This window comes from Mesocricetus auratus, unplaced genomic scaffold (genome assembly GCF_017639785.1).
Source record: "Mesocricetus auratus isolate SY011 unplaced genomic scaffold, BCM_Maur_2.0 Super-Scaffold_100007, whole genome shotgun sequence".
In the NCBI taxonomy this organism is placed as follows: domain Eukaryota; kingdom Metazoa; phylum Chordata; class Mammalia; order Rodentia; family Cricetidae; genus Mesocricetus; species Mesocricetus auratus.
In genome coordinates this window covers 35,523,673-35,550,594 of record NW_024429191.1, presented here as the reverse complement: position 1 = coordinate 35,550,594, position 26,922 = coordinate 35,523,673, and the positions used below count along the sequence as shown (strand labels likewise).

General features: G+C 42.3%; 1 long non-coding RNA gene across 1 annotated transcript in view; it reads right to left on the bottom strand.

Annotated features, from left to right (window-relative positions):
• Positions 1–1,828: 1,828 nt before the first annotated feature.
• LOC121141340 overlaps positions 1,829–26,922 on the bottom strand; it is a 45,238-nt gene continuing 20,144 nt past the window's right edge. The window contains exons 3-4 of the long non-coding RNA XR_005878223.1: positions 3,665–3,720; positions 1,829–2,764 (exon numbers count right to left, since the gene is read on the bottom strand). This is a non-coding gene — a long non-coding RNA (uncharacterized LOC121141340). The remainder of the gene's footprint in view (positions 2,765–3,664; positions 3,721–26,922) is intronic.

Below are 26,922 nucleotides of genomic sequence, written 5' to 3'. Positions count from 1 at the left end.
TGTCAGGGGTGGCCCACCTTTACACAAACCATGGCACAGGAGCCACATGAGGAAACTCTAAAGGAGGAAGTGGAAACATCTGAAAGACAGAGACTGTTCCAACCCGGGACAATAGCCAAGAGACCCAGCAAAGAGGCTGCTGGGTTGAAGCCAGAGCCAGTTAGAAATAAGGTTAAAGATTTGGAGGAGCATGTGATGTTAGTTATGGTTCTATAGACCTTCATAAGGACTTTATGCCTTCTTAGTGAGATGGGCAACCAGATAAAAGTTTTAAGCTGAGACAGTGATACCAGCGGGTGGGCAAATCTGGTGCATACCTCTGGCTAGGTACTGAGACCACAATGGAGGAGGCAGAAATAGAAGCAGACAGGCAACTACAACAAACCAAGCAAGGTAAGCTTTCCTGTCAGCACAGTAAGTGATGGTAAGGCAGAGACCGGTGGATCCCTGAAGCTTGATGGCCAGCAAGCCTAGACAGAACAGCTGGACTGAACCCCAGGTTCAGTAAGAGAATCTGTCTCTACCTGGAGGATAATAGAGACACCTGAAATTGACTGATGATGACAAACATATATACAAACATACATCCCCACACACATGCAAAGATATGCACACAACATACACTCACTCTCACATATAAAGATGTGTACACAAGCATATGCATGACAACGCACATATGCAAGCAAATATGTATACACACATGTTTACAACTTTGTACACACAAATACATATGAAGAAAGATATACACACACCTACCAAGATGTGCACACATGCAACACACACGCGTGCACACACACACACACACACACACACACATACACACAATGACTTTATGGTGTACTTCAGCCAAATAGAGGGATGGGGTTGCCATCTGCTAAAACATAGATACTTACACACAGGTCAGACTGACTGGGAAGGGGAGAAGACGCTAGGTCAGCCTGATAGATGCATTGGTGGGATGTCATGGAGGCAGGAGCTTGAGGTAGCTGGTCATATCACATCCACAGTCAGGAAGCAGAGAGAAGAGTTCAAACCCTTGATTCCCTTTCTCATTTGTAATCCATCTAAGGACCTCAGCCCATGGAATGGTGCAGCCCATATTTAGGGTGGGTCTTGCAACTTTGTATGGAAACTTCCTCCCAGAAGTACCCAGAGATATGTTCCTAGGTGATCCTTATAAATTGACACTACCCAAGCCATGAAAATGTGAAGTCAAAGCAACAGCAGTAGAAGGCACCTGGTCACATAGCATCCTTCAGGGTCAGGAAGCAGAAAACAATGAGAGTGTTCAATTTTCTTTCTCTTCAGTCCATTGGATGGCACTGCCCGCATGTAGGGTGGGTTTTCCCACCTCAATGAATGCAATATAGAAACTCCCTCACAAGCACACCTAGAAGCTTGTTTTCCAGGCTGTTCTCGGTCCTGTGGAGTTGACAGTAAATGTAACCATCACATACTCAGTGAATGAAAATAAAACCTCCATCCCACAGGTCACTGGTTTGGGGCATTTGATTACAACAAACAGTGACTCATATAGCACCTGACACACAATAAAGGTATAGTTAATCACTGTTGGTCACTCTAAGGAAAACAGACCTTTCCAAGCTCCCTAGTAAGAGAGAAGAAAAGTCCATCTGCTTACTGCCTTCACTGCCCACCATACATTTTTCTAAAATTTGGGTTAATCCTGTGTTCTCTCCTATGTTTTCCAGTCGCACACCGATTTTTGTGCGTATCCTTGCACACACATTGCCTCGAACATGACACGGACTGCTCAGCAAGGTAATTATCTTGGGGACCAAGCTGCACGAAAAGATAAACAGCTTACTGGATTAAAATTGCATATTTAATATAACCCAATGGCATAAACATCCTCTTCCCGCTTGTTGCGTGTCCCATCAATCTCTCCCGGACACCCACAGCATGTGAATGTCTCCATCTGTATCTGCTTCTTTTTGGTGATGGGAAAACAGACTCACAAAGCAACTCCCTATGGCACCACTGTTCCCAGGCTCCGGGAGATGAGCTACGATGACACCCACCTCTTACAGAGACACAAGGGCTGTGACAATTTAATAGACTGGAAAAATAATTGAAAGAGAAAACCAACAATTCTTCCTTCCCTCTAGGGAAGAAAGAGATGTAGTTTCATTAAGAGCCCAGATGCTTGTGAGCAGTTGGCTGTTATTACAGGGGCTTTAACTGGCAACCTGAGTGTGCCAGTGTCGATGAAAGAGTCAAAGGGTCAGTGAGCTAGCCAGGGCTCTTTTGTCTGGGGCAGCCTCGCTGACTTAGCTAGTAGTACTGTTGTGCCATAAACCCCATGCTGACCCTGGACAGTTTACAATGAGTGTGAGAGAGTCATTTGAGGAACAGTGTATTGTCTGGGTGCACTGTCTAATTGCTGGACAAAATGACAGGAAATGGGGTCCAATGAGATAAGAGAGACTGTGTTCGAAAATGAAAGGTTGGAACACTTAAGTCAGGCACAAAGGTAACAGTGGGTCCTCAAAGATGCTTCAGATGATTCAATGCGCTATTGAACTCCAACATCTGGATTTGTGAAGGCTAAGCACGGCCATTAAAACCTAACAAAAAGTTGATTTGTGGTGCTCTGTCTTCATTTCTGTTGCCTTGATAAAAAACATTCTGGTTAAAAGCAACTTGGAGGAGAAAGGATTTGTTTTGACTTGTAAGTCCACCTTGCAGTCCATCATTGTGGGGATTTCAAGGTGGAAACTTCGAAGAACTAGTCACAGCACGTCTACAGTCAAGAACAGAGAGAAATGAATGCATGCTTGGTTACTTGCTTGTGATCAGCTCAGTTTTCCCATTTATATAGCATAAGAAACCTGCCTAGGAAGTGGTGCATGCAGAGTAGAGTAGGTATTTCTACTTTAACTAAGTAAGACATGGCCACAGGCTAACCCAATGTAGACAGTCTCTCACTGAGATTCTCTTCCTAGGTGGTTCTAGGTTGTGTCAAACTGAAAACGGAAACTAACCATTATATGTGAGCTGAGAATGTAGCTCAGTTGATAACATTCTTGCCTCATATGTGCAAAGTCCTAGGTTTGATCCCCAGAACTACAGTAAACTGGGTATGGCAATGAACACCTGTAACCCAGCTATTAGGAAGTGGAGGCAGGATATTCAATTATTCCAGATCACCCTTGGCTATGTAGAGCATTCAAGGCCAGTATGGGCTGCATGGGACCCTGTCTCTAAAGAGAATAAGACAAAATAACTTTTTTATGGTTCTATGATTCTACAGTCTGACTCTGACTATGCCATCAGGCACCTGGCCAATCTCTTCCAATCACATCTCCACATCCTTAGGTACACATTAGGACCCTCTCCTGGCTGCCCCTCAACTTGGAATATCTTCATCTTTGCTAGCTGGAGTTGGCTAGCTTGCCTTCCTTTCTCATTTCAGTGGCTACAGCTACAAGCATACTAGTACTCACCAAAACTGAATAAAAGACTAAAGTTTGCACACAAGCATGATAGTTTTGCCATCATAAGCATTAACTTTAAAAACCCAAGACTCAATTTTGAGACTTTAAATCACTCCTCCACTGTCTAAGCTGGAAGACTTTGTGACTGTGGAATGCCTGTGTTTCGTTTCTTACACCCAGAAAAGAGTCTTGCACATCCCAGGCACCTGGTGAATAGTGATGGGCTGAATGACTTCTGGGAAGGCTTCAGAAAGACGATCACCTGACAAGATAAAGAAAGCCAAAAATTTCATCAGAAATTTCATCAAGGACTCAGGCAGTGTTGGAGTCTTAGTCAGTGTTCCATTGATGTGAAGAGACACATTTAAGTGGTGCTTGCTTACAGTCTCCCAGGTTTAATTCACTATCATCATGGTGGGAAGCATGGTGGCACACTGGCAGACATGGTAGCCGAGAATTTACATCTGAATCCACAGGCAGCAGGGAGAAAGAGCCACTGGGACTAGTCTAGGTTTTTTGAAACCTCAAAGGCTACCCCAAGTGATACACTTCCTCCAACAAGGCCATAACTCCTAATCCTTTCATGCAGTGTCACTCCCTAAGCACTAAGCATGTGAACCTATGGGAGTCATTCTCACTCCAGTCACCACAGTTGGTGTCCTGGTTTCCATGCCTGTTACCTACACTATGTACCCTCTTGCGGTTACATCAATCAACTCTTATTTGCCAAAATCTCCCCCTATGGAGGGAGTCAGGGGGAGATGTAAACGATATGTGCTGTCTCTTCATAAAGTCCCAACAAAAAAACAAAGTTTGATTCCACAACAGTTCACAACTTACTTACAGAGGAGTTATGGGTAGGAGCATGGCTGGCCCCAAAGTTTTGTACCCAACATGGATGATGGATCCCCCATGGCTGCTTAGATAGAAACCCATTTCAGTTTTCCCAACCTATGTACTCTAGAATCTACCAAAGACAGCAAGACCATGTGCAATTTGTATAACACTACATACAAAGCACTGGAAAGAGTGACTGGAATAGCAGGTGAAGATTCAAAGGCCCTCCCTACTCCCAACTTCTCCAGGGGAATGTTAATAGTCCGCAGACCTGCCATGATGATTCTTGTGAACAGACACAACTGATCTGCTGAAGATGGCTGCTGGTTTTGCTCTGAGGGGTAGATTGCACTGAACCACATATCCAGCACTGGCACACACTCATATCCAGCACTTGCGCACACTCTTCACCGAGTTCAGTATAGCACTCTATGATGAAATGCTGTGGCATAATGCCTTTAGACATGATGTCTTTGGACTGCTAGGAAGCCACCACTCATGGTAAGGACAGTTGACACTTTAAAAAGACTTAGATAGAAAAGGGTGAAATTTACAAGAACACACAGGCTATAGACTTGTAAGGTCTCCATGAATTGAGATATAGTTTGTAAACAGAGTGGGTTTCCTTCAGAGAATGAGTGGAAGACAACCACAGTAGGTGTACACTGAGGAGAAGGAGAAGATTCAGAGTGGGGCCCAAGTTCATCACTAGGATTGGGTCACAGCACCGCTAGTGCTAAAGGGGCTTAGGTTAAATATAAGCTAAGTTGGAAAGCCTAAGAGAGATAAGATGTTGGGATGACATTATGTTGTCTCAAAGATGTAGGGGAAAGGGTGGGGAGGGAAAACATTCCTTGGGGTCTTTATGAGGCTTCTGTGAGATTCAACTCAAGATTGGGAAGCTGACCATTACTACCGCCAGCCATTGCAGTTGAGATTGGCTTGTCACTGTGGCACAACCAAGCAAAATGTGATAGGCAGTGTATGCAAGATCCACTCACAGAAAGAATGGATGGAAAAGAGTGGTGCTGGCCAAAACTGGATGTCATGTTGTGGGCACAGATACTGAGAAGATGAATGTCTGATGTGTTGATGATCTGAAAAGCCTGAAGTTGCCTGACCCAAGAAGACATAGGAGACTGAAGATCTGGGCTCGGGCCAGATCATGCAGGGTCTTGTGGGTATTTTAAGAGTTTTATATTTAATCCTAAATGCATTTGGAAAAGCCAAGAGTCAACAAGATGATCTCCATGGAAGTGATAGTTTTACTTGGCAAGCTGTGAAGTAATCACAGATCTATTTCACATTAAAAATAAAATTTTGCAAGCCTGGAACACTGGGAGTCATTGTAACTTTTCATGCCTCAGTTTCTAGAACACTTATGTAAAGATATATTCTCCAGCATAACCATTACATCATTCTGACAGCTAGCATAATAATAAAAAAGCCTAATGAGATGATGCTTCCTGGATTTTATCACAAAGTTACATGAGAGTAAATTTTAAAGAAATAGCATGATAGAAAAGGCAGCCCCAAGTACCAAAATGATGTTTTGAAGACCCTATTTTAATGAGAAGCATTGCCTAGTCCAAAGAATTAGAAAAAAAAGACTCCCACAGAAACTGTGTCATTTCAAATTCTGCCCTTTTGGAGAATAGATGTTCATGTAGCTAGAGCTACTGACTGGCCTGAAAGGGGTCTTCCAGAGCTCTAATTATGTGAGCCTCTAGGAAAGCTCAAGATGTCATCTTTTAAGAGTCACAGGATCCGCACACGACAAATCCTCCCAGCATGGATACCTCTACAACTAATCCACTCTAAGCAAGTGTGTGTGTGTGTTTGTGTGTGTGTGTGTGTGTGTCCTCCTCCTCCTCCTCCTAATATTTCATTCCCATGAACATGGTCCCAGTTAGTCTCTTAATGCCCTGGCTCAGTCTTACTTTGCTAAGACACAGCTATGCCCAGACATATTTAGGATCCTGGACTGAGTCACAAGGCACTTTTTAAAACCAGTCTTTGGTTCACTAGCATGGTAGGTATAGTGCTTGTGACAGTCTAACACAACTACTGGACTAGAGTAATTCACCTTTAAACATATGCACCACTGCTTTCTCTTTTTGCTTTCCTAAATGCCAGTGATGTGTGCTTATATGAACCCCAACAGAGTACCATGGGACAGGAGACAAAAGATGACAACCAGCTGTTATTATATCACCGACAAGTTTTACTAAATGAGAGGTCAGTTGAATAATCAACCCAAAAATACATTCTCTGTTCACTGACGTGGAACCTCTCAAGCACCCCACAGTCAAAGAGTATGTCCACAGTGATCCATAAGCCATGCCAGACTACCCGGTGTCTCCCCTCATACCTGTGTTCATTGATCTCCTTTGGCCTGCCAACTTATGTCTCAATTCCTCACAATCCAATGCTGGACACAGACATTGTGAAATCATTAACTGGATAGCCATCCTCTGTAAACATCTCTCAAAGCACTGAATTCAGAGGGTTGCCACTAGGTTTACCTCATTAATTTGCCACCCTCTTATCATCAACAAATTTAGAAGTGGAGAAGAAAACAAGAACATGAGAGCTCCACCAAAATAATAGCATATTTCTCATAAATTTGAAATGGTAGGAGCAAGGGTCTTAAGACCAACCCCAAAGTGAGATTTCTAACATCTTCATACATCTCAATTATTACAGGGTCAGCTGTAAATTCACTATATAGTTCAGAGTGACCTTGAACTTCTGATTTTTCTTGCCTCTACCTCTGGAGTGCTAGTATTACATGTGTGTGTCACCATACTCAGCTCCAAATTACATATCACTAAGATGTTTCTCTTTGCTGTCTCAATGCAGGGTTAGATGGTTTTCTTTTCAGAGCTTGGAATCTAACAGGAAAACAAGATCAGAACATCTTCCCTGTTCATCACTAGGTTGTGGTTTACAAATCAGGGGCAGGTGATGGGTACCTGGGCTGTTCCATTTCCTAGATAACATAAATAGAGCAGCAATGTGCACAAATGAGCAGTTATCTCTATATAAACTCCTTTGTGTATACTCCTGAGTAGTGTAACTGTTGTATTTATTTCTAGCTCTTTGAGGAACTCTCACACTGATTTCCATAGTAAGCTGTACCAGTTTGCACCTTCATCAGCAGTGAACAAGTGTCACCCACCACCACCATGGCACACACACACAAATGCCAGCATTTTTGCCTTAAAAATATTTACTATTCTGGCTAGAGTAAGATGAAATATCTCAAAGCAGTTTTAATTTGCATTTCCCTAACAGCTATGGGTGTTGAGCATTTTTCAAATGGTTCTCAACCATTTGGAATGAATAGAAATAACCTCTTTCTAGTTGAATTTAAGGCCCACTCTACAAGTTGAAACCCATACCTGGCACCATGATCAGGGCCAGGAACCTGTGGCTAGACAGGTCACAGGCCCCAGGGGAGAACCTACTATTATTATTCTTCTAAGGGAGCATAGCATTAAACTGACTGCTAATGACTTATCCTTATACCCATAGATGTTTGCATCTTTCAAGCCTCATCAGAGCTTGTCTGTTTTCAATCGATGTAGACTAACACAGAGACCCATAACTAGTCAAGAGATGGAGAATAGGAAACTTTGTACTGCTCAGTTTTATTTTTATTTTATTTTATTTTATTTTGGTTTTTACGAGACAGGGTTTCTCTGTATTGTTTTGGAGGCTATCGGTCCAGCCCGGCCTTGAACTCACAGAGATCTGCCTGCTTCTGCCTCCCGAGTGCTGGGATTAAAGGCATGTGCCACCACCGCCCGGTTTACTGCTCAGTTTTAAATGGGGCATCTGTATCACATCACCTCCTCCCAAGGGCTCAGGGATCATTGCACAAGAGGAGGCAGAAAACCTGTAAGAGCCAGAAGCAGTTGTGTGACTGCAATGTTTTCTGGACAGTGGGCCAGTTACACATATGAACTCATAATGGTTGTGGCAGCATATGTAAGACCTGCACAAATCCAAACCATACCAAACCAAACCAAATCCCAGCACAGATAGATGAGGTGTGCACTGAGTCCCACCCGGAGCTACTAGCAATTGACAGCTAGGAAGACAAGAGTCAGTTGTCTTTAAGGGTGAAACCCCATCCCGAGGCCAACCACACTCCTAAGAATGTAGTGCATGACCACACACCTAGGAGTATATGGGCTACAAAAATTGTGTTTAATGGCTTGAGAAAAAGGAAAGAGAGTACACACATGGTAAGTAAAAGGGTATGGAACTTGGAGGAGTCGGAGATGAGTATGGTTAAAATACATTATATAAACTTCTCAAAACCTTTAATTTAAAGTGAGAAAAGACATACACATACATGCAAGCACTCATACACAATAAGTAAGAATAAGTCTTTAAGAAGTCAGGCAAACAACCAAAATTACAAGCCAGCAGCAGTGAAGGGAAATGGAAAACAACCTTCTCTTGTCGCCTGACACTGAACTGTGGCCCATGCTCCAAACCACTCCCTAGTCACCTATTCCTCCTCGTTCTCAGTGTCTATACCCTTAACCCAGACATCAGGACAAGAAATCTGGAAATCTGCTTCCCACCCTCTCCTCTCCTTCAACCCACATGTTCAGAGAATGACTGGGCCCTGGAGAGTTTTACCTGAGTTTTCCCTGGTGCCCCCTTTCCCTTTGTAACTCCACTGCTGTGCCATTGCTCAGCATTCAAAGCTCCCTGAGACACCTCTCTGCTCTCATAGAACACAGACAGCATGTGCAGACTCCAGACCCTCAGTGCTGTGACTTGACCTTGGAGAACTGACAACCTGAGTCCACTCTCTCACCATTACATGGACTCAGCAACAGAGCCTATTACATGGGCTACGCTGTGCCTTTGTCTCTATTGCTGTCATGAAATACTCTGACCAAAGACAACCAGAGGATGGGCAGGGTGTTATTTCAGCTTGCAATTCCAGGGTACAGGCCATCATTTTGGGAGAGTCAAACCAGGGGCTCAAGCTAGAAGGTACATGACACCCACAATATTCTTGAGGCTACTAAAGTGCCTTTAACTCCCATGCCAGGCTTCATCCAGGCTCACCTTTGGCTGAGTTAACTTGTCTTTAAGACATGTCCCCAAATTTGTAAGACACTAAAGAATTAGAAATGTATAATGAAATTTCTTTGTAGGGTGTGTGCAGGATCTCTGAAGATCTACCACTGTTCACTTCAAGTAGGTAGCCATTGGTCTTAGGATTCAGCAACTGAGGAAATGCTAAAAGTAATTAGCATCTGGTATGGCTCCAAATGATCTCTTTGCTCCTATCAATGGTTTTATGAAATTGACAACACTAGGTGCATCAGTACGGATGGCCTGCATTGCTTATTCCCTCATCCCATGACTCTAGTGTGGAGTCATTGCATCCACCCACCATGAACTTAAATAAATCTGCCTGTACTGTATGGTGATGCTGGAATCAAAGGCAAGTTGAATCTGCTGTTCCTTTTGCTTGAGGTGGGCCCTGGGCTCTGACAAGCTTGGGATTGGTATCATGGTCACTTTCAGCTATATATGGATCCTAGAAGGACTGTGAGCTAAGTGAACAGTCTGTGCCTTCAGCCTACTATTTTGCAGAGAGGAAATCTACACAGTATACTCAAGGGAGATAATTACCCATCCATGACAAGTGGGATCATTGTCACCTATGTTTCTCTGTCATTCACACTCCTTTTATGAACTGCTGTGCAGAGTTAAAATTTTTATAGTCTTTCAGAATTCACCTTTCTGTCTATGGTTTTCTTTAAGAACCCCAGATCAATAGAGATCTTCATACATTTGTTTCTGAGTGACCAAGATGTGCCTTCATCTGCTTTTCTCTCTTTTTTTCATCTTCTCATGAATGCTTTGCCAACTTCCAAACTCAATCACTCTGAGCCATCAACTCCTCTTCTGCTTTGCAAAGATCATGTCCCACTGCAGTATTCAGCAAAGCCAACAAACACCCACACCATTCCTGAGGTTCCTGTTGAGTCATAATCTTACTTTTAAAAAGTATTCTTGTAAGTTTTGTGTGTGTGTGTGTGTGTGTGTCTTCAAGTATTCGTGCATGCATGCCAATGGCTTCAAATGTCCCCAGAGATAGAGTGATAGACAGTTGTGAACTGCTTGCTGTGTGTTCCTGGAACAGAACTATGCTCCTCTGACCGGCTTCAAGAACAGTAAACACTCTCAACCATTGAGTGATCTCTTTATCTACTTTGTTAACTCTGCAGTGAACAGCCTGTCTGCCTTGAAGAACAGATCACCAAATAGCCCTTTTCGAGTCCAGACCCCTCAATGACACTTGTTCTTGCTCCGTTGTTTTGCAGTTCCTGGTGTTCATGGAGACTTCAGCTAGTGATACCCATGTGTCCCTAAAGACTCAAATGAGCCAGCCTGTCAGGTCTTGATTTCGCTCATATTGTCTCGTTAGCCTAGTCTCAAGGAGTTTTTTGACTCAGTTTCTCCACTTCCATAGCACTCAGACTAATTCCATCATCCTCTTTCACATGGTTTCATGAGCCAGGCTGGGAGAGGACCTTTCATTATTTAAAAAAATCTTTCCAAATTCCAGCAATTTGGAAGCAATATCATGTATAGTTGCCTGTATTAGTCACTATGAAACCCCAACTACATTCCAAATCATGGATTTCCCCTTCCTCTGTATTAAAAGTTTCGCCCAAGGAATAAATTTCATGACTTCTGCCTAGCTCTCTCCTTTCTCTCTGTCTTAATCTTTCTGTAGGTTCCAAGCTTGTTGATGCCAGGAAGGATTATTTAGCACAGATCTAATTTGCACTCTTTCTTTTGCATCCTGCCAGCTGTAAGAATCAGAATGCCAACACCGCAATCTCACTCTCCCTTTGTTCCATGATTCCTGCCAGATCAGCGGGTGTGCAGATGATGGTGCCCATGTGGTTTTTTTTTCCTATTGTAATGATTCCCTTAAGTGGGCAAGTTCTCTGAACAGACAGCTGAGCCTCAGCACATCAACCACAGTCAAGGCCACACAACTGTTGTCACAGCCAGCTTACTTTACTGCCTCCCCCCACCGCCAGTCACTCTCTCTCTCTCTCTCTCTCTCTCTCTCTCTCTCTCTCTCTCTCTCTCTCTCTCTCTCTCTCTCTCTCTCTGTCTCTGTCTCTCACTCCCCTATATCAGCTGTTTGTGGGCATCATCATGCTCACTTGGCAGACCCCATCCATCAAAGGAAGGGTACCACCTCATTCAGAAGGATATCCACTCCGAGATTCCCATCAAAGAACCTCCACTCTCAGATGACTTAGTTTTGTTTGCATGCCTTACCATTTACAGCAGGGAACATACAATAGTCACTACCACCACAGGGAAACACACCAACCAAAACCAAAGGGAAAAAAAGGTAGGACAGAATCCTAAAGGAAGGGTTACTTATAGACGCATGACAGATAAACTACCAAAAGGTTCATACCTTACATATGGAAGATTCCAGAAAAGCTGTATCAATGCAGATCTCTGCATAACTTACAGAGAGCTCTGTTAAAGAGTCTCCTTTCCCCAGAAATTGCTTAGGGCTCACATGACTTCAGTGAGCAGTAACAACTATCCCCTAATCTTTGTAAGATTCTTCAGTTGTATGAGTCTATTCTACCCTAGGAAGCAATATTTAAATCCAAAGTAAACAGACAACAATATCTCATCTGCATAATCTGTCCATCATGGGAAAAGGGAAGGTGAAGTTCTCCCTTTCCTGTAGGCCTCACACTATTTGCTATGTGTATTTGTTTGATTTCACATCAGGTGCATAAATATTAATAACAGCTGCATGTTCAACAAGTGGTCCTTATATCAATACTGATCTCACATCCACCCACACTCTGGCCCTCACTACTCACTTCCACAGCACCCTTCCAGATCACTAGCAGCCATTTTACTTTCAGGTCAACAGATCTAATGCTATTTATGTGCCGGGTAAGTACATACATGTGTGTGTACAGTTACCTATGAAGACCAGAAGTGGGCAGTGGATTCCCAGAATCTGGAGTTACAGATAGCTGTGATCCACCCAGTATGAATGCTGGGAACCAAACTTTGGTCCTCTAGAAGAGCAGCAAATGCTCTTAACTTCTGAGCCTGTAGTGATATATTATTTGTGATTTACTAAAGCTTGTCTGAGGATTCAGAAAAGCAAAGTCAGCCTCAAGCTATAGAGATCAGGCAGTGGTGATACACACCTTTAATCATAGGACTCAGGATTAAGAGACAAACAGATCTCTGTGAATACAAGGTCGCCCAGATCTATATAAGATTGAATAGGTCTAAAAGAGAATTATAGCTCACATCTTTCATCCCAGCAGTAGGGAGATATAAAAGACAGGAGCAAGTATTCAGTAGGAGGCATTCAATCTCCAGCCACACTGAAGAAAGTTTGCAGTCTGAGGCTTGGTGAGAACTCATGGAGACAGAACTAATCCTTTTAGTCTGAGGTAGAGGTAAGAAGCTAGTGGCCAGCTGCTTTGCTTCTCTGATCTTCAACTTGAAGTTTGAACCACAATATCAGTCTCTGGGTCATTTATTTTTCATGTTACAAGAGCCATTTTTCTACTCCATTAATATTTTGAGCTTCTAAAAACGAGCAAGAAAATGCAGAATCAAGGGGCTTTTCTCAGCTCTAGGTTTCAGTGTCACAGGCCTCAAATTCTTTTCTCTCCCAAGTTGGAAGCATGCCTATATCTGCAGTCTGCTGAAGTATGGTGCAGTGAACAGACCCAGGTACAGAACAGGCATCACCCTGAGGTGACCCAGAACCAATGACTTCAGAACCTTGCCTGGTGTCAGGTAGGCCCACCCAGTGCATCCTATTATACCAATCACTAGGTTTTAGAGCTGGAGGAACACCTGGGTCTCTGCTTCCCCGAAGGTCAGAAAGTTCTGTATTACCTGGACTCCAATGCTGATGGCAGAAGTAACATGAAGCCAACGGTCATGTTCTTTGGTCCTCGCCTCCTCCTGAGCCACAACCACTTGCTGAACGTCTCTCTTTCGTGGTGTTTATCAAAGTATTTTATTGTGTGACCATTTGCTCAAAATATGATTCTGTGGATTTTCCCTCTGCAGCCTGGAAATCTGTCTTAATTTATGTGTGCAACTTTCTTACAGATCACATGTAAGGGAGGCAGCTGAAAATCTGTGCCTTCTTTTCCATCTTACACTTACTCTCTGTGTTTTCTCTTTTCTCACAAAGTGGCTAAAATCTTCAGTAGCTAATGTGGAGAAGACAGCATCAGAGGACATCTGTGGAGTTCCAGTTTCAGGTGTGGAAACAGCTGCAGACAGGTGCATTAAATACCACGTTGGCTAGAGTTTGGTTTGATTTTCTAGTAGATATTTTAGAATGTATTAAGAAAATTCAGTTATAATTTGAAAATAAGTCTTATCTCATGGTTATCTGACTTTATCAATTTTTGCATCTTTGTGGATGATTTTTTTGTTTTCTTCTTTCTTCCATTAATGAAGGGAAATACATTGAGTTTTAAATGTAACTTTCAGGACTGAGGATTTGTATTTCTGGGTAAAGACATTTTCTACCAAGGCTAACAACCTGAATATGAAGGCTAAGACCCACCTCCTAGAAAAGAATCAACTCCTGTATGTTGTCCTTTGACTTACACACACACACACACACACACACACACACACACACACACACAAATATGTACATGCACAAGCTTACACACAAACACAGGTCCCAAATACCTATTCTGTTTAGGAGTTCATTAAGTTGTACAATCTTTATAATCTGTCCTGCATACAAAATATGTTAGGGCAATGGTGGCACAAACCTTTTGGCAGTAACCTGCCAATGCCTGATTTGGCTTAAAGCCTACTCCATAAGATAGAACCCATAGGTGACACTGCTAGAGTGACCAAGAACAAGAGACTAGATAGTCCAGACACCTAGTGCAAAAACCAAATATCACTGGTCTTTTAAAAGAAGGTAATGGTAAAATGACTCCTAATGATATTCTACTAATCTTACAGACCAGTGCCTTATTCAGCCATCATCAAAGAGGCTTTCTCCTGCAGCAGAAGGGAACAGATTCAGAGATCCCATTGCCAGACAGTATGCGGGAGGAGGGGGGGACAGACAGAGATAGGCACAGCTCAAAACGAGATGTCTCCATCAAATTGCTCATCCCAAAGCTCAGGTAACACCACGGAAGAGGAGGCAGAGGACTGGGGGATACCAAGCAGACAGAGGAGACCTCGTGAATGAAGGCCTCTAAAACAGTTAAGCTCATATGAACTCAAAGACTGAAGCAGCAATCAGGGGGCCTAAGCAGGTCTGCACCAGGTCCTCTGCATATACGGCAGCTCCCAGTTTAGTACTCTCATGGGACTCGTGAGTGTATAAATGAGTGGGTCTCTGATTCTTATGTCTTCTCTTGGGGCTCTTTTATTTTTCTCATCCAACTTTAATATGCTAGTTCTGTTTTATCATATTATATTTTATTTTGTTATGGTTCATTTTCATCTCATAGTAGCCTGTTCTTTTCTAATGAGAGACCAAAAGGAAATTGAACAAGATGGGAAAGAAGGTGGGGAGGAATTTGGAAGAGTAGAGTGAGGGAAAACTATTATATTGTATGAGGAAAAAATCTATGCTTAATGAAAGGGGGGAAGGCTGTATAGCCTTTAGGCCTGGTTAATTTCACTGTGTGAATTTTTTTTCATTTGCAACATCTTTTATAATAAAGTTTTAAGCTTTTAAATAAACAAAGTATAATAAAAATTTTAAGATAACTAACATTCATAAAAAGTGATATGATTATATTACCAGTTTCATATATCTTGATTCTAATAACTTAATCATAATTTAAGAACTTTATGCTTGTACTCATCAGAGTGACTAGCTAGTAAAAAATCTAGTTTCTTTTCAATGCCTTTATCAGTTCTTACATGCTTCTGGATAAAATATTCTTTGTTTCTTTTTAATTTTATTGAGAAATTAATGATAAGAATATACTCATGTATTTCAATCTTAAAAGATTAGTCTAGCAAAACATAAATTAATTGGGATATATATGCAGTCCTAGAACAGAAGATATTTGTAACCCAAGGATATGCTGAAGATCCGTCTCAAAATACAGTTTTTAAAGTCCCACAAATGAGTCACAGACAGCCTAAAACCTAAAAGGAAAATAAACAAAAGGGCTTATCAGGAACGTCACTGAAGAGGACATTCCCAAGGTCAATAAACTGAGACCAAGGTAGTTGGCATGAGATATTAGCAAAAGGAAATGAAGCTGAGCTTGGAGGCATGTGTCTGTAATCCCAGCACTGGCCAGGGTGCAGAAAGAGGAGTACATGCCATAGCAAGACCCTGCTTCAAAACAAATAATATCCACAGGGAGATGGTCTTCCATCTGCAGATTCAAGACCATTCCTATTATAATGATCCATGGAACTATAGAAGAAAGTTCTGAACGTTACACACAGCTATATAATGTGCTACATCGTGAGCACAAAAACTAAAGCACGAAGTATTTGACTGCCACATTTCAGAACATAAAACTGTAGCAGTCAAGACAGTGTGAAATTACCAGGAAAGGCGCATGGGCCAATGGGGAAGAGTACAGAGACTAGCAAATCCATATGGGTGCAACCTACTGTTGTAAGTGCATGCTCTGGAGAAAGCTCATCGGTAGGGAAAATGGATGCCTATGTGTAGAAGAGTAAAAACTACATGTTTGAACCAGATGAAACACTGAATCTATAAGCAAACAAACTCGAGCAGTCATGGAGTCATCAGAAAAGAACCTGTTTGAGTTAGCTTCAGTCATCAATTTACCATGCCAGAGTCAACTGAGGAAACCTCAGCTGAAAGATAGCCTAGATTAGATTATGCTGGGGGTGTGTCTGCAAGATGTCATCTTGATTGCTGACTATATAGGGAGCCCAGCCCACTGTCAGTGGCACAATCCCCTGGCAGGTAGACCAAAGATGTATAAAAATTTACCCCAGAAAATAAGTAAGCACCTTTTCTTCAAGTCTTCTGCTCTAAGTGCCTGAGATCCTTCCCTCCCTGAGTTCTCTTAGTGGAGAATTACTTATAACCAGAACATAAGCTGAAGCAAACCCTTTCCACCCCTACACTGCTGTTAGTCATAGTGTTTATCACAGCAAACTAAAAGTAAACTAGACAAAACCCAAAAAGCACAAGAGAAAACAAAAGCAAATTAGACAAATGGGATTGTGTCAAACTAAAAAAACTTCCACGCAGCATAGTAAACAATTAACATAGTGAAGAGGCAGTTTACAGAGTGAGAGAAAAAGCCTGTGCACTATACACCCGAAAAGAGGTTGCTATTCAAACTATATAAAAACAAACTCAATAACAAAATCTTACAAATCACTCAGTATCTGATAAAATGTTTTTCCAAAGACACACATGTGAGTAACCAACAGATACATGAAGAAAGAAAAGAATGTTCCATCACTACTTGCCACTTAGGAAATGCTAAGCAAAAGCACAAGGAGATACCACCTCATTCCAGTAAGTAGGGTGAACAACTAAACTACAATGGATGCTAGTGCTTACCAGGTTCTGGAGGAAAAGGAAGCCTTGATCAATGTTGGTAGGTGTGTACATTAGCCCATCAATTCTGGAAGACAGAAATGTAAAACTAGAGCTTTGCAGTGATGGCTCATCTTCCTTGTCCGGTTGGCTGGATTTGAATCTCCTATGAGGCACAACTCTAGGCAGGTCTGTTAAGGGTTTTCAGGAGAGGTAGACCTGAGGAAGGGAGACTCACCCTGAATGTGAATGTCACCATCCCACAGGCAGGACCTGAGCTGAATAAAGTGAAACAGGGGAAAAGAGGAAGCAAGCTGAACACCAGTGCCAATGCTTCCTGACTGCAGACAAAAAGTGAACTTCCTGTTGCTATGATAAAATGCTAATTAACACTAACGAAAACTAACTGGAGGAGGAAAGGGCCTATTTCATCATTGAGGGAGCCAAGGCATGAACTCAAGGTAGGAACCTGCAGGTAGGAATTGGAGTAGAGGTCGTAGAGAAATACTGGCTCACTCTCCATGGCTTGTGTAGCCTGCTTTCTTATACAATTCAAACCCACTTGATTAGGGTTTGCACCACCCACTGTGGGTTGGGTCCTCCTATATCAATTAACTAAAATATACTAAAATAATATTTGGAAAATTGTACTTCTGTCTTGTTAATGTGAAAAACTTGGAAAGTTATTCACTTACCAATTGAACCCCCTGAAATACAACAAACACAGCAAAGGTATAAGATTTACAACTGAAAAATATAAAACACAACCAAGAACTATTAAATAAACAGCGGCAAGCCATATCTACAAGTTTGAAGACGAGGTGTTATTAACATGGTAATTCTGCCCAAACTCTTCCTTAAAAACAATTTCTGTCAAAATACCAAAAGGCCTTTTTAGAATAAAACTTCACAGATTGACCCATGTAGAACGAACAGCATAGGAAATGCAGAATAAAACTGTTGGGGGGAAGTCCTGTGCATTTGTCAATAAAGCACTGCTGGCCAAGAGGGAATCAAGATAGGTGGAACTAGGAGTCCAGACGGACTCTGGAAAGGAGAAACACAGAGAATCAAGATGTAACACCATGGGGTAGGAAGCCTGGAACTATTCTCCGGTAAGAGAAATACTTAGACTAACAATTATGAGGTAATTACTTAAGTCAGAGCTAGCCAGTAAGAAACAAGCAAGGCCAATAGCTTCATAATTAATATAGCCTCCTGTGTGTTTATTTGGGACTGATGCGGCTGTGGAACCAGGCTGGTGGGAAGTCTTCTCTCAAAGAAAAAGCTTCTCTTTGCATCAAACCAGTGTAGAAAATGAATAAATTCCAATTGAATAGTTAACACTTTCTGATTCCAAAACTTAAATACACCGTCAATAAGGCAGTAGCATCTTGACATAGGGCAAGCAAACATCAAAAGGGCAAGAATAGATTAAAAATAAATATTCTGGTGTAGTGGTACAGTTGAATACCCACACACAAGCAATGAACACTGGTCTTTAAATCTCATCACACAGCCATCTCAAAATTTATCACAGGCCTCCACACAAGAACTGCATGTTCAGAACTATAGCACTAATGTCTGGAAAGGCCAGGTGGATTTTCTTCTCTGTTACTGTGATAAAACAACCAAAACCAAAAGCAATGGTTAGAAGGAATATTTGTCAGAGAGATGAGGCCATTGTGACAGTGAAGCAGGGAAGCTGGAACCAAAATCTGTGAGTTCACATCTGAAAACAAGCATGAAACGGAACAGAAAATATGGAAGGACATAAACACTCAAAGTTCACCCCAATGACATATGTCCACCTCCCAAAGATTCCATGAACTCTCTAGCAACATCACAAACTTTAGGACCAAGCATTCAAATTCCAGCACTTACAGAACCATTTCCCATTCAAACCATCACAACAGGAACAGTGGTGTACATCTGTAACCCCAGGACTTGGGAGGTGGGGGACAGGAGGAATGGGTGTTCCAGGCTACCCATGGCTATATTAAAAGTTTGAGGTCATCCTTGACTACCTGAGACTTTTGTCTCAAAACAAAATAAAACAAAAACTAGAAGAAGTATTTGGGGATCTTTTATTAGGCAGAGATTTCTCAGATATGACCACTATAAAGGTTTAGCTGTGAAAGAAAAAAAATAGACTTTTTTATTAAAGTATCATACCCTTCAAAATATGTACAATTGTATACATGAAAAGGAAAATCAGCAAGAAGGAGACTAACCATTGTTTTCAAGGTATTATCTGACAAACAAGATGTATCCATAATATATAAAAATCTCTTGTAACTAAACAACAAAATTATGTAGCTTGACAAAAGTTTAGAGTTAATAATGAGTACAAGAGCACACTAGCTACTAGCAAAGGACAAGTTACACCCAAAGGATACAGCTGTGCAAACCCATGTGGGTATAATCAGAGACTGATACCTGGTACCAAAGTTTAGCATGGATGGGATATGACCAAAATCCTCATCCATCCCTGCTAGGGATGTAAAATGACACTGTGGCTGTTTTAAACCCAATAGGGAAGTGGGAATTTCTAACCTGTTAAAACAGTGATTCTTAACCTGTGGATTTTCAACCCTTTGCTGGTTGAACAACTTTTCCACAGTAATCACATATCAGATATCATGCATATCAGATAAGTAGTAGCCAAACTTCAGTTATCAAGCGTCAATGAAATAATTTTATGGTGGGAGTCACCACAACATGAGAAACTGTATTAAAGTGTCACAGCATGATGAAGGTTGAGAACCACTGTGTAGAATGAATGCTTCCCACAGGACCCTGTGGTTACACCAAAGAATCTACCTTTAGATAAATGGAGACTGACACTGCTACAGATATGTGTAGAGTGTCCATTGCAAGCACTGTGGCCATGAGAGCCCAAATCTGTGTATGTTGATAAGTCAACAAAATTCATACCATGGGACATGATATGTCCATGTGTCATATAGTATGATCATCCTGATCCACAGGTTTTGGCTGAACTTATGAGAGAATCAGTCCAAAGAGAATACATACTACAGGGTTTTCATGTCATAAGGGTTAGAAAGGTGAAGAATCTTGCACACAGAGCCCATGCTGGCTATGATTGGGATGGGGAAAAGAAGAGGGGTTTGTAGCTCACAAGCCAAGGCAGCTTCTACCTGATAGAAGTGACCTGAAGTTTGATCATGGTGTTAGTGGCACACTTTGAATTTACTATTGCACAATAGCTAAGATTTATTTTATTAATTGCATCCCATAACATGAATTGTCTAATCATATATACCCACTCAAAGATATCAGAAGTAATTTATGATGAGAGGATCAGAGCCATGTTTTTCTAGAGAAAATGAGGACTGAGAGAAACAGAGGGAAGATCAGAAATGCTGACCATTATCCCTGGCATGATCTAGGTGCTAGGTATATGAGGGTATTCACTTGGAAAAGTCAAACCACTGACTTCAAATGTATGGAACAACCTCTAAGTATGTTATTACTTAATAGACACCTCACAAAGCAAAAATGGGGATCCTATTATGATTTAGCCCTTGAATTTCCTTAAACTTTGCATTGTATTTATTTGTTTTTTGTTGTTTTTCATTCAGACACATCCCATCCTGGGAGTAGTATTGACTTAATACAGGCATGTTTTTCCCCTTGCCAATTTCTGCATTGCAATTCCATATTTCTGTGGATGCAGAGAAAGGAAGGGACCTTCCTTTGGGAATGATGGAGATGGCCCCAGACTATGGTTCACAAGCTATGGATCCCATTATAATTTAATTTCTCTTGACCAAAAGCATCTTAGGGAAGAAAGGGTTTATTTGCTTACAATTCCAGGTGATAGCCTTTTGCTGAGGACAAGCCAAAGCAGGAACTCAAGCAGCTAGTCACATCTGCAGCCAAGAGCAGAGAGAAACCAATGAATCCCTAGGGAAGTATGCCACCCAACTCTGCCATCAATTAATAATCAAGACAGTCATCCAAAGAAATAGCCACAGGATATTTTGACCTAGACAATTCCTTAATTAAAGATCTCTGCTCAGTGATGGCAATTTGAAAGTTACAAACTAACCCTCTCAGACTCCCATTTGGTGTTGTTTGTGGGATCAAACATGTCTTGCATTCCCCCAATATTGCTGGCAAGATCCTATATGCTAGAAGTTAGTATGCTAATTTTACCCAAGTTATGAGGTTACTGTGAAGGTCAAATGAATTGATGTTCTTCAAGAGGCTATCTCACGTACTCGGTAGCATCCCAAGACACCGGTTATTATTATTATTAACAGCAGCAAGTTAGAAAAAGTAACTCAAGGTTCACATTCATACAACAAGGGCATCTGTTCCACTATGTTCATAGCAGCATTATTTGTAATAGCCAGAACTTGGAAGCAACCTAGATGCCCCTCAACAGAAGAGTGGATAGAAAAAATGTGGTACATTTGCACAATGGAATACTATTCAGCAGAAAAAAACAATGGAATTCTGAAATTTGCAGGCAACTGGATGGCACTAGAAGAAACCATCCTGAGTTTGGTAACCCTGTAACAAAAAAGAGAAACATGGCATGTACTCTCTCATATATGGATTTTAGACATAGATCTGAGGAGTGCCAGCCTACAATCCCATGGCCAGAGAGTCTGGGAAACAGAACCTTCATTCAGTGGCTGATGGAAGCAGAGGCAGACTCCTACGGCTAAACACTGAGCTGAACTCAAGGAATCCAGTGACAGAGAGGATGGACTGATGAGCACAGGGGTTAAGACTGGGCTGGTTTCACCCCAAGAAACAGCTGACCTGACAAGGGTTAGCTCTTGAATCCCAGACTGATGGCTGGGAATCCAGCATGGGACTGATCAAGATCCCCTGAATGTGGGTGTCAGTGAGGAGGCCTAGGTAATCTATTGGGCCCTAGGCAGCAGATCAGTATTTATCCCATGCACACAAATGGACTTTGGGTGCCCATCCAACAATGAGAGATGCACTCTCACCCTGGACTCTTGGGGGAGGGTCTAGGCCCTGCCCTGGATGAAATGACAGACTATGGACACCCCCATGGAGGGCCTCACCCTCCCTGGTGAAATGAGGGGATATTGGAGGGGTTGGTAGGAGGGCATGGAAGGGGGGGAGGGAGAGGAACCTGGAATTGACATGTGAAGCAACCTTGTTTCTAATTTAAATTTAAATTTAAAAAAAGAAAGAAAAAGTAACTCACTTCTGGTGGTGCAGCTTTTAAAATTGAGGTTTTAATGAGTTCCTTGAAAACTGTGTTATCAACAAATACTCGTGTCCTTCCACTTGGACATGGATTCCCTAATAATCTGTGTGGCAAGATTGTTTTGGAGACCATCCCAGTATCAACACAGCTCTGCAAAGGAGATGAGTTACACAAGGATATTCTCAGCATCATTTCCATCCCTGCTCATACCGTGGTAGATGATGCCCAGCAGTCTTTCGCAGTCACATTTCCACGCCCGAGGGGAAATGGAAAGGTTGAAGTAAGACCACATTTCCTTGTAGCACTCACTAGGTACATTAAGGGTTAAAGAAGTAGGATTTGAGACTCAGATTCTTCTCATGGAAGGGTCTGGCATGCCATCCTAGGGAGTGTGCCCTTCTCTGAGAAACAAAATATTGACTATGGCAATAACCAGCACTGTTACTAGAGTCCAAACATCCTTGTAAGTAATCTACTCACATTTCTCCTAATGATTACCTATAAAGATTGTACGTACATGTGAGTAGTGTATTCATGTATCTACATGAATGTGTATGGGTGTTCACACAGGTAAAGCAAATATATCATTGTCTTTTATCAGATCTCCATCTTATTTTTTAAAGACATGCTCTTTTCCTAAATCTGGAGCTCACCAATTCAGCAAAACCAGCTGAGCCGCAGGGATGTCCCAGTCTCCACCTACACAGCACCCGGATTGCAACCACAACCACCACCACTCCCTGCTTCTTTTATGGGTCCTGAGGGCTTGCACTCAGGTCTGCCGGCTTTCATGACAAGCACTGTAATAACCGAGCCTCCGCACAACTGCACAATGTGTAGATAAGATCATGTCCATCCTGCTCACCTGATCTGCTTGTGCCTCTAATACATCCACGGTCTAGCTGTGCTTCTCTCTGCTGGAACCCCATTCCCAGAGACTGGTTTTACTGAACCCCCAGGTGACACCTCTACAGAAGGAGGCCTTTGTTGACCAATGTCAATGGAAGACACAAAGCAGTCGAGTCCCTTGCCAAAGACACAGACAAAACAGTAATTTCAATCTAAGACCCAATCCAAGATAGGGGTCAGAAGAAAATGGCATTCGGGGCATCTGAGCAAGGCTCTATCTTTATCCTAAGGACACAATTTAAATTGAAAGTTCTGTTTTGAACTGAAGCAAAAATCTTTCCTGGCTCAGTTAGATTTCTGGTGAATCCAGAAAGAAACTAAAATGCATAAAATTAAGTAACACTGTACTTCAAAGTGAAAGAACAGAGAAAGGATTAAAGGGGAGGGTAACATCTCAAACTTCCTCTAGGAAAGTTTCACTAGAGATTTTCGTTACAATGTTGACCTAACATCAACCAATGGAGGCAGTGGGGTTGGAACCAACATACTGTCCAGAAGTGAGTGGGGGATGGGGGTGAAGTTAAGGTCCCCTAGGAAATAGCAATTCCCTGTTGAAATTTCCCAAGGCCAAGGTCACCCAGCTGAGATGACTGCTAATTGAGTCTGGGCAGTCCAGGCAAAAAGCCAGAACAGACCCAGTGCTGCAATGGGTCAGCCATTGATTAGAATTTTGGCTCTTGATTAAATGTCAGCAAATGATTAAATGATTGTTCCACCTAACTTTCTAGAAGATATCCCAGTTCAGCACACTAAACTGTAACCATGGAATGTCATAACGCTTCCTATTGGCATTTGGATCACTTCAAAGCAGGCTCCACAACTCATAGTCCCCATCCTCTCTGTTCTCTGCAATGTCAGTCTTCAGTTACTAGGGACTGATAAGTGAGTGGCCACCTTCATTGGCTAAGGACTGTTCAGTTAACCTAGTTTACTTAGCTAGTTTAAGAGCCTTTAGATCTGTGTATGATGACGTCAGTTTTCATTGTCAACTTTACTAGATTTCAAATTGTGCAGGTCTCTCTGTGAGGGTTTCCAGAGAGACATAACTGAGCAAGGGTGCCTATAGATACCCTATAGATATCCCATGGACCAGGAGCCTGGTCTAAAGAAGTGAACTGAGAGCCAGCTTCTCTGTCTCTCTCTCTCTCTGTCTCTCTCTCTCTCTGTCTCTCTCTCTCTCTCTCTCTCTCTCTGTCTCTCTGTCTGCTTTTTGACTGTGCATACAACGTGAGTGGCTGTCTCAAGCTCCTGCTGCATGCCTTCTCTGCCATGATGCACTGTTTTGCCCTCAACTGTGAGCCTGGAACAACCTACTCCTTTCTTGGCTTGGCTTTAGGCTTTTGGTCATCGTGGTGAGGAAAGCAGCATACACAGTGCTTTGAGGATGATAAAGCATGATCCAGATCCTGAGTAGTTAGGCAGACACACAGATCCGACCATCCAGCAGCCAGTGACCACCATGTCACTTCATTGCACTGGGCCTGGCATCCTGCTTCTCAGGGCTTTAGTTGAAAAAGGAAAACAGTTACTGTGTAACTAGTGGACTTATTGAATTATTGAGTAAACATTTGTAGACAAACACTATTTTAAAAGACTACTGGAGTGTGGCTTTGGCGGAGCAAGCCCAAAATCTAAGCTACTCAGGAGGCTAGGACAAGAAGAAGGTGAGTTCAAGGCCAAATTGGCCACTTAGAAACATTCAATTTCAAAGTAAAGAAAAAAAGTTAAGAGAGGGCTTGGGATTCAGGTCAGCAGTAAACACTGGCCTAATATGCAAAAAGATCTGTGTGATGGAAGCAGATGCCGAAAATCACAACTATCCATTGGGCCAAGTACCATCAAAGTGAGGGAGGAGCAAAAATATGAACAAAGGAATCAAGATCATGATGGGGAAACCCACAGAATCACCTGACCCAAGCTAGAGAGATCACTGACTCTGGTCTGACAAATGGAGAACCTGCATAAAACCGAACTAGACTCCCTTAATATAGGTGACAATGGTGTGAGTGAGACAATATATGAGACCATTGGCAGTGGGTTCAAGATCTAGCTCTAATGTACAAACTGACTTAGTGGAGCCCATTCTATATGGAGAGATACCATGCCCAGCCTAGACACAGGGGTGTGGGGGCAGAGAGGTGCCTTGATCCTGCCTCAACTAGATGATAGGACAGACTTAGTGGACTTCCAATGGGAGGCCTTACCCTCTCTGTGGAGCAGATAGGAGAAGGAAGTGGGAGGAAAGGAAGGAGGAGGAACTGGGATTGGAATGTAAATAATAAAAAAACAATCTGTGTATTAGTCAGGCTCCCCTAGAGGAATAGAATTGATAGAATGACTTCATATATCTCAACTGTAATAATAAATAACAAATATTCAATATATATGGGATTTATTAACATATTTATAGGCTGTAGTCCAGCTAGTTCAACAATGACACTCTACCAACAGAAAGTTGAAGAATCCAGTAGTCATTCAGCCCATGAGGCTGGATGTCTCAGCTGGTCTTCAGGATATACTAGAATCCCAAAGAAATAGCTCTAATTCCAGTGAAGGAATGGACTTGCTAGCGAGAGTGACAGCAAACATGCAAAAAGCCAAATTTTCCCTTTTCCATCTCCTTTATACAGGCTGCCCCCAGAAGGTGTAGCCTAGATTGAAGGTGAGTGTTCCCACCTCAAAAGATCCAGATCAAAAGCCAGTCTTCCCACTTCAAATTATTTAACTAAGAAAGGTGTGTCACAGGTATACCCAGTCACTTGGGTTTTAGTTCATTCCAGAGGTCACCAAGATGACAGCCAAGAATAGCCATCACAATCTGGGTTCAAGCTAGCACTGAGAAAAGAGGGAGAAGGAGCAGGAGGAGGGGTGGGGGGGTAGAAGAAAAGATAAGAAGAGAAAGGAGCAGGGAAGAGGGAGGAGAGAAGGAGGCAGAGTAGGAAGAGCAGAAGGAAGAGAGAATGACTGTAGGTATGGCCTTCCTGCCATAGTTTAACCTCTTTACAAGGTGTGGCTATAAAGATCTTCATTCCACTCCTAGGAGTTCATATAAAGCCTAGTCACTGAAAGTGGCCCTAAGTCCACTGAGACATCACATTTTATCTTTGGAAGTGTGGTCTTTGCCAACTGTTGGAGATTCCCTGGAAAGAATAAATTACTGAGCTGCTCTGCCAGGAACCATTTTGAACACATCACACAAATTAGTTTGACACTCCCATCAACCTGTGTGTTTGCTGCTGGGTGTGGCAGATGCAGCAGGCAACTTGAAGCAGGCTGTCGCCTGACTCCAGAGAGAGGCATCGTACTACCCTTTGCACACAGGTCATTTCCACTCAACTCCTCAAGGTTATTGCTCCAGCAATAGTATGCAACTGCTAAATGATGCCAAGTTTTCCTAACTGGGTGCTTAACTCTCAGAACATAAACATTCCTTCATATTACAAAGTGAATAGAATCAGTAACAGAAGAACTCACCTTATTTTCCTCTTCAGCTAACTCTGCACCTCTCTGGTCTTTCTAAATGTGTAGCTCCTGAAAGGACTTTCTAGGACATTCTCTCTTCCTAGGGCTTGTAGTGCTGTTCCCTGTGAATTGGCACATTTGCTTCTTCCGTGGATGAGGCTTGGGAAGCTTAGGAAATTCACAAGATACATGGTTAGCCGCTCCCTGTGGAAAGCTTATTGCTGGCTATAAGGTGACTCTTCAGTGGAGCTGCCTACAAGTTAGTCAGGGAACACCAGGCCTGCAGCTTTCATGAGTTGTCTATCACTCACACTGGGTGAGGATTTTAATCAGTGCAGCAGGGTTAGTTATCCATGCACCTGTCAGTAACCGCTTACCCATTTTCCTGAAAGGAACTCCAATGAATTCATCTGTTCGCCAAGATTGACTTGTGGAGTCATTTCTTTGGT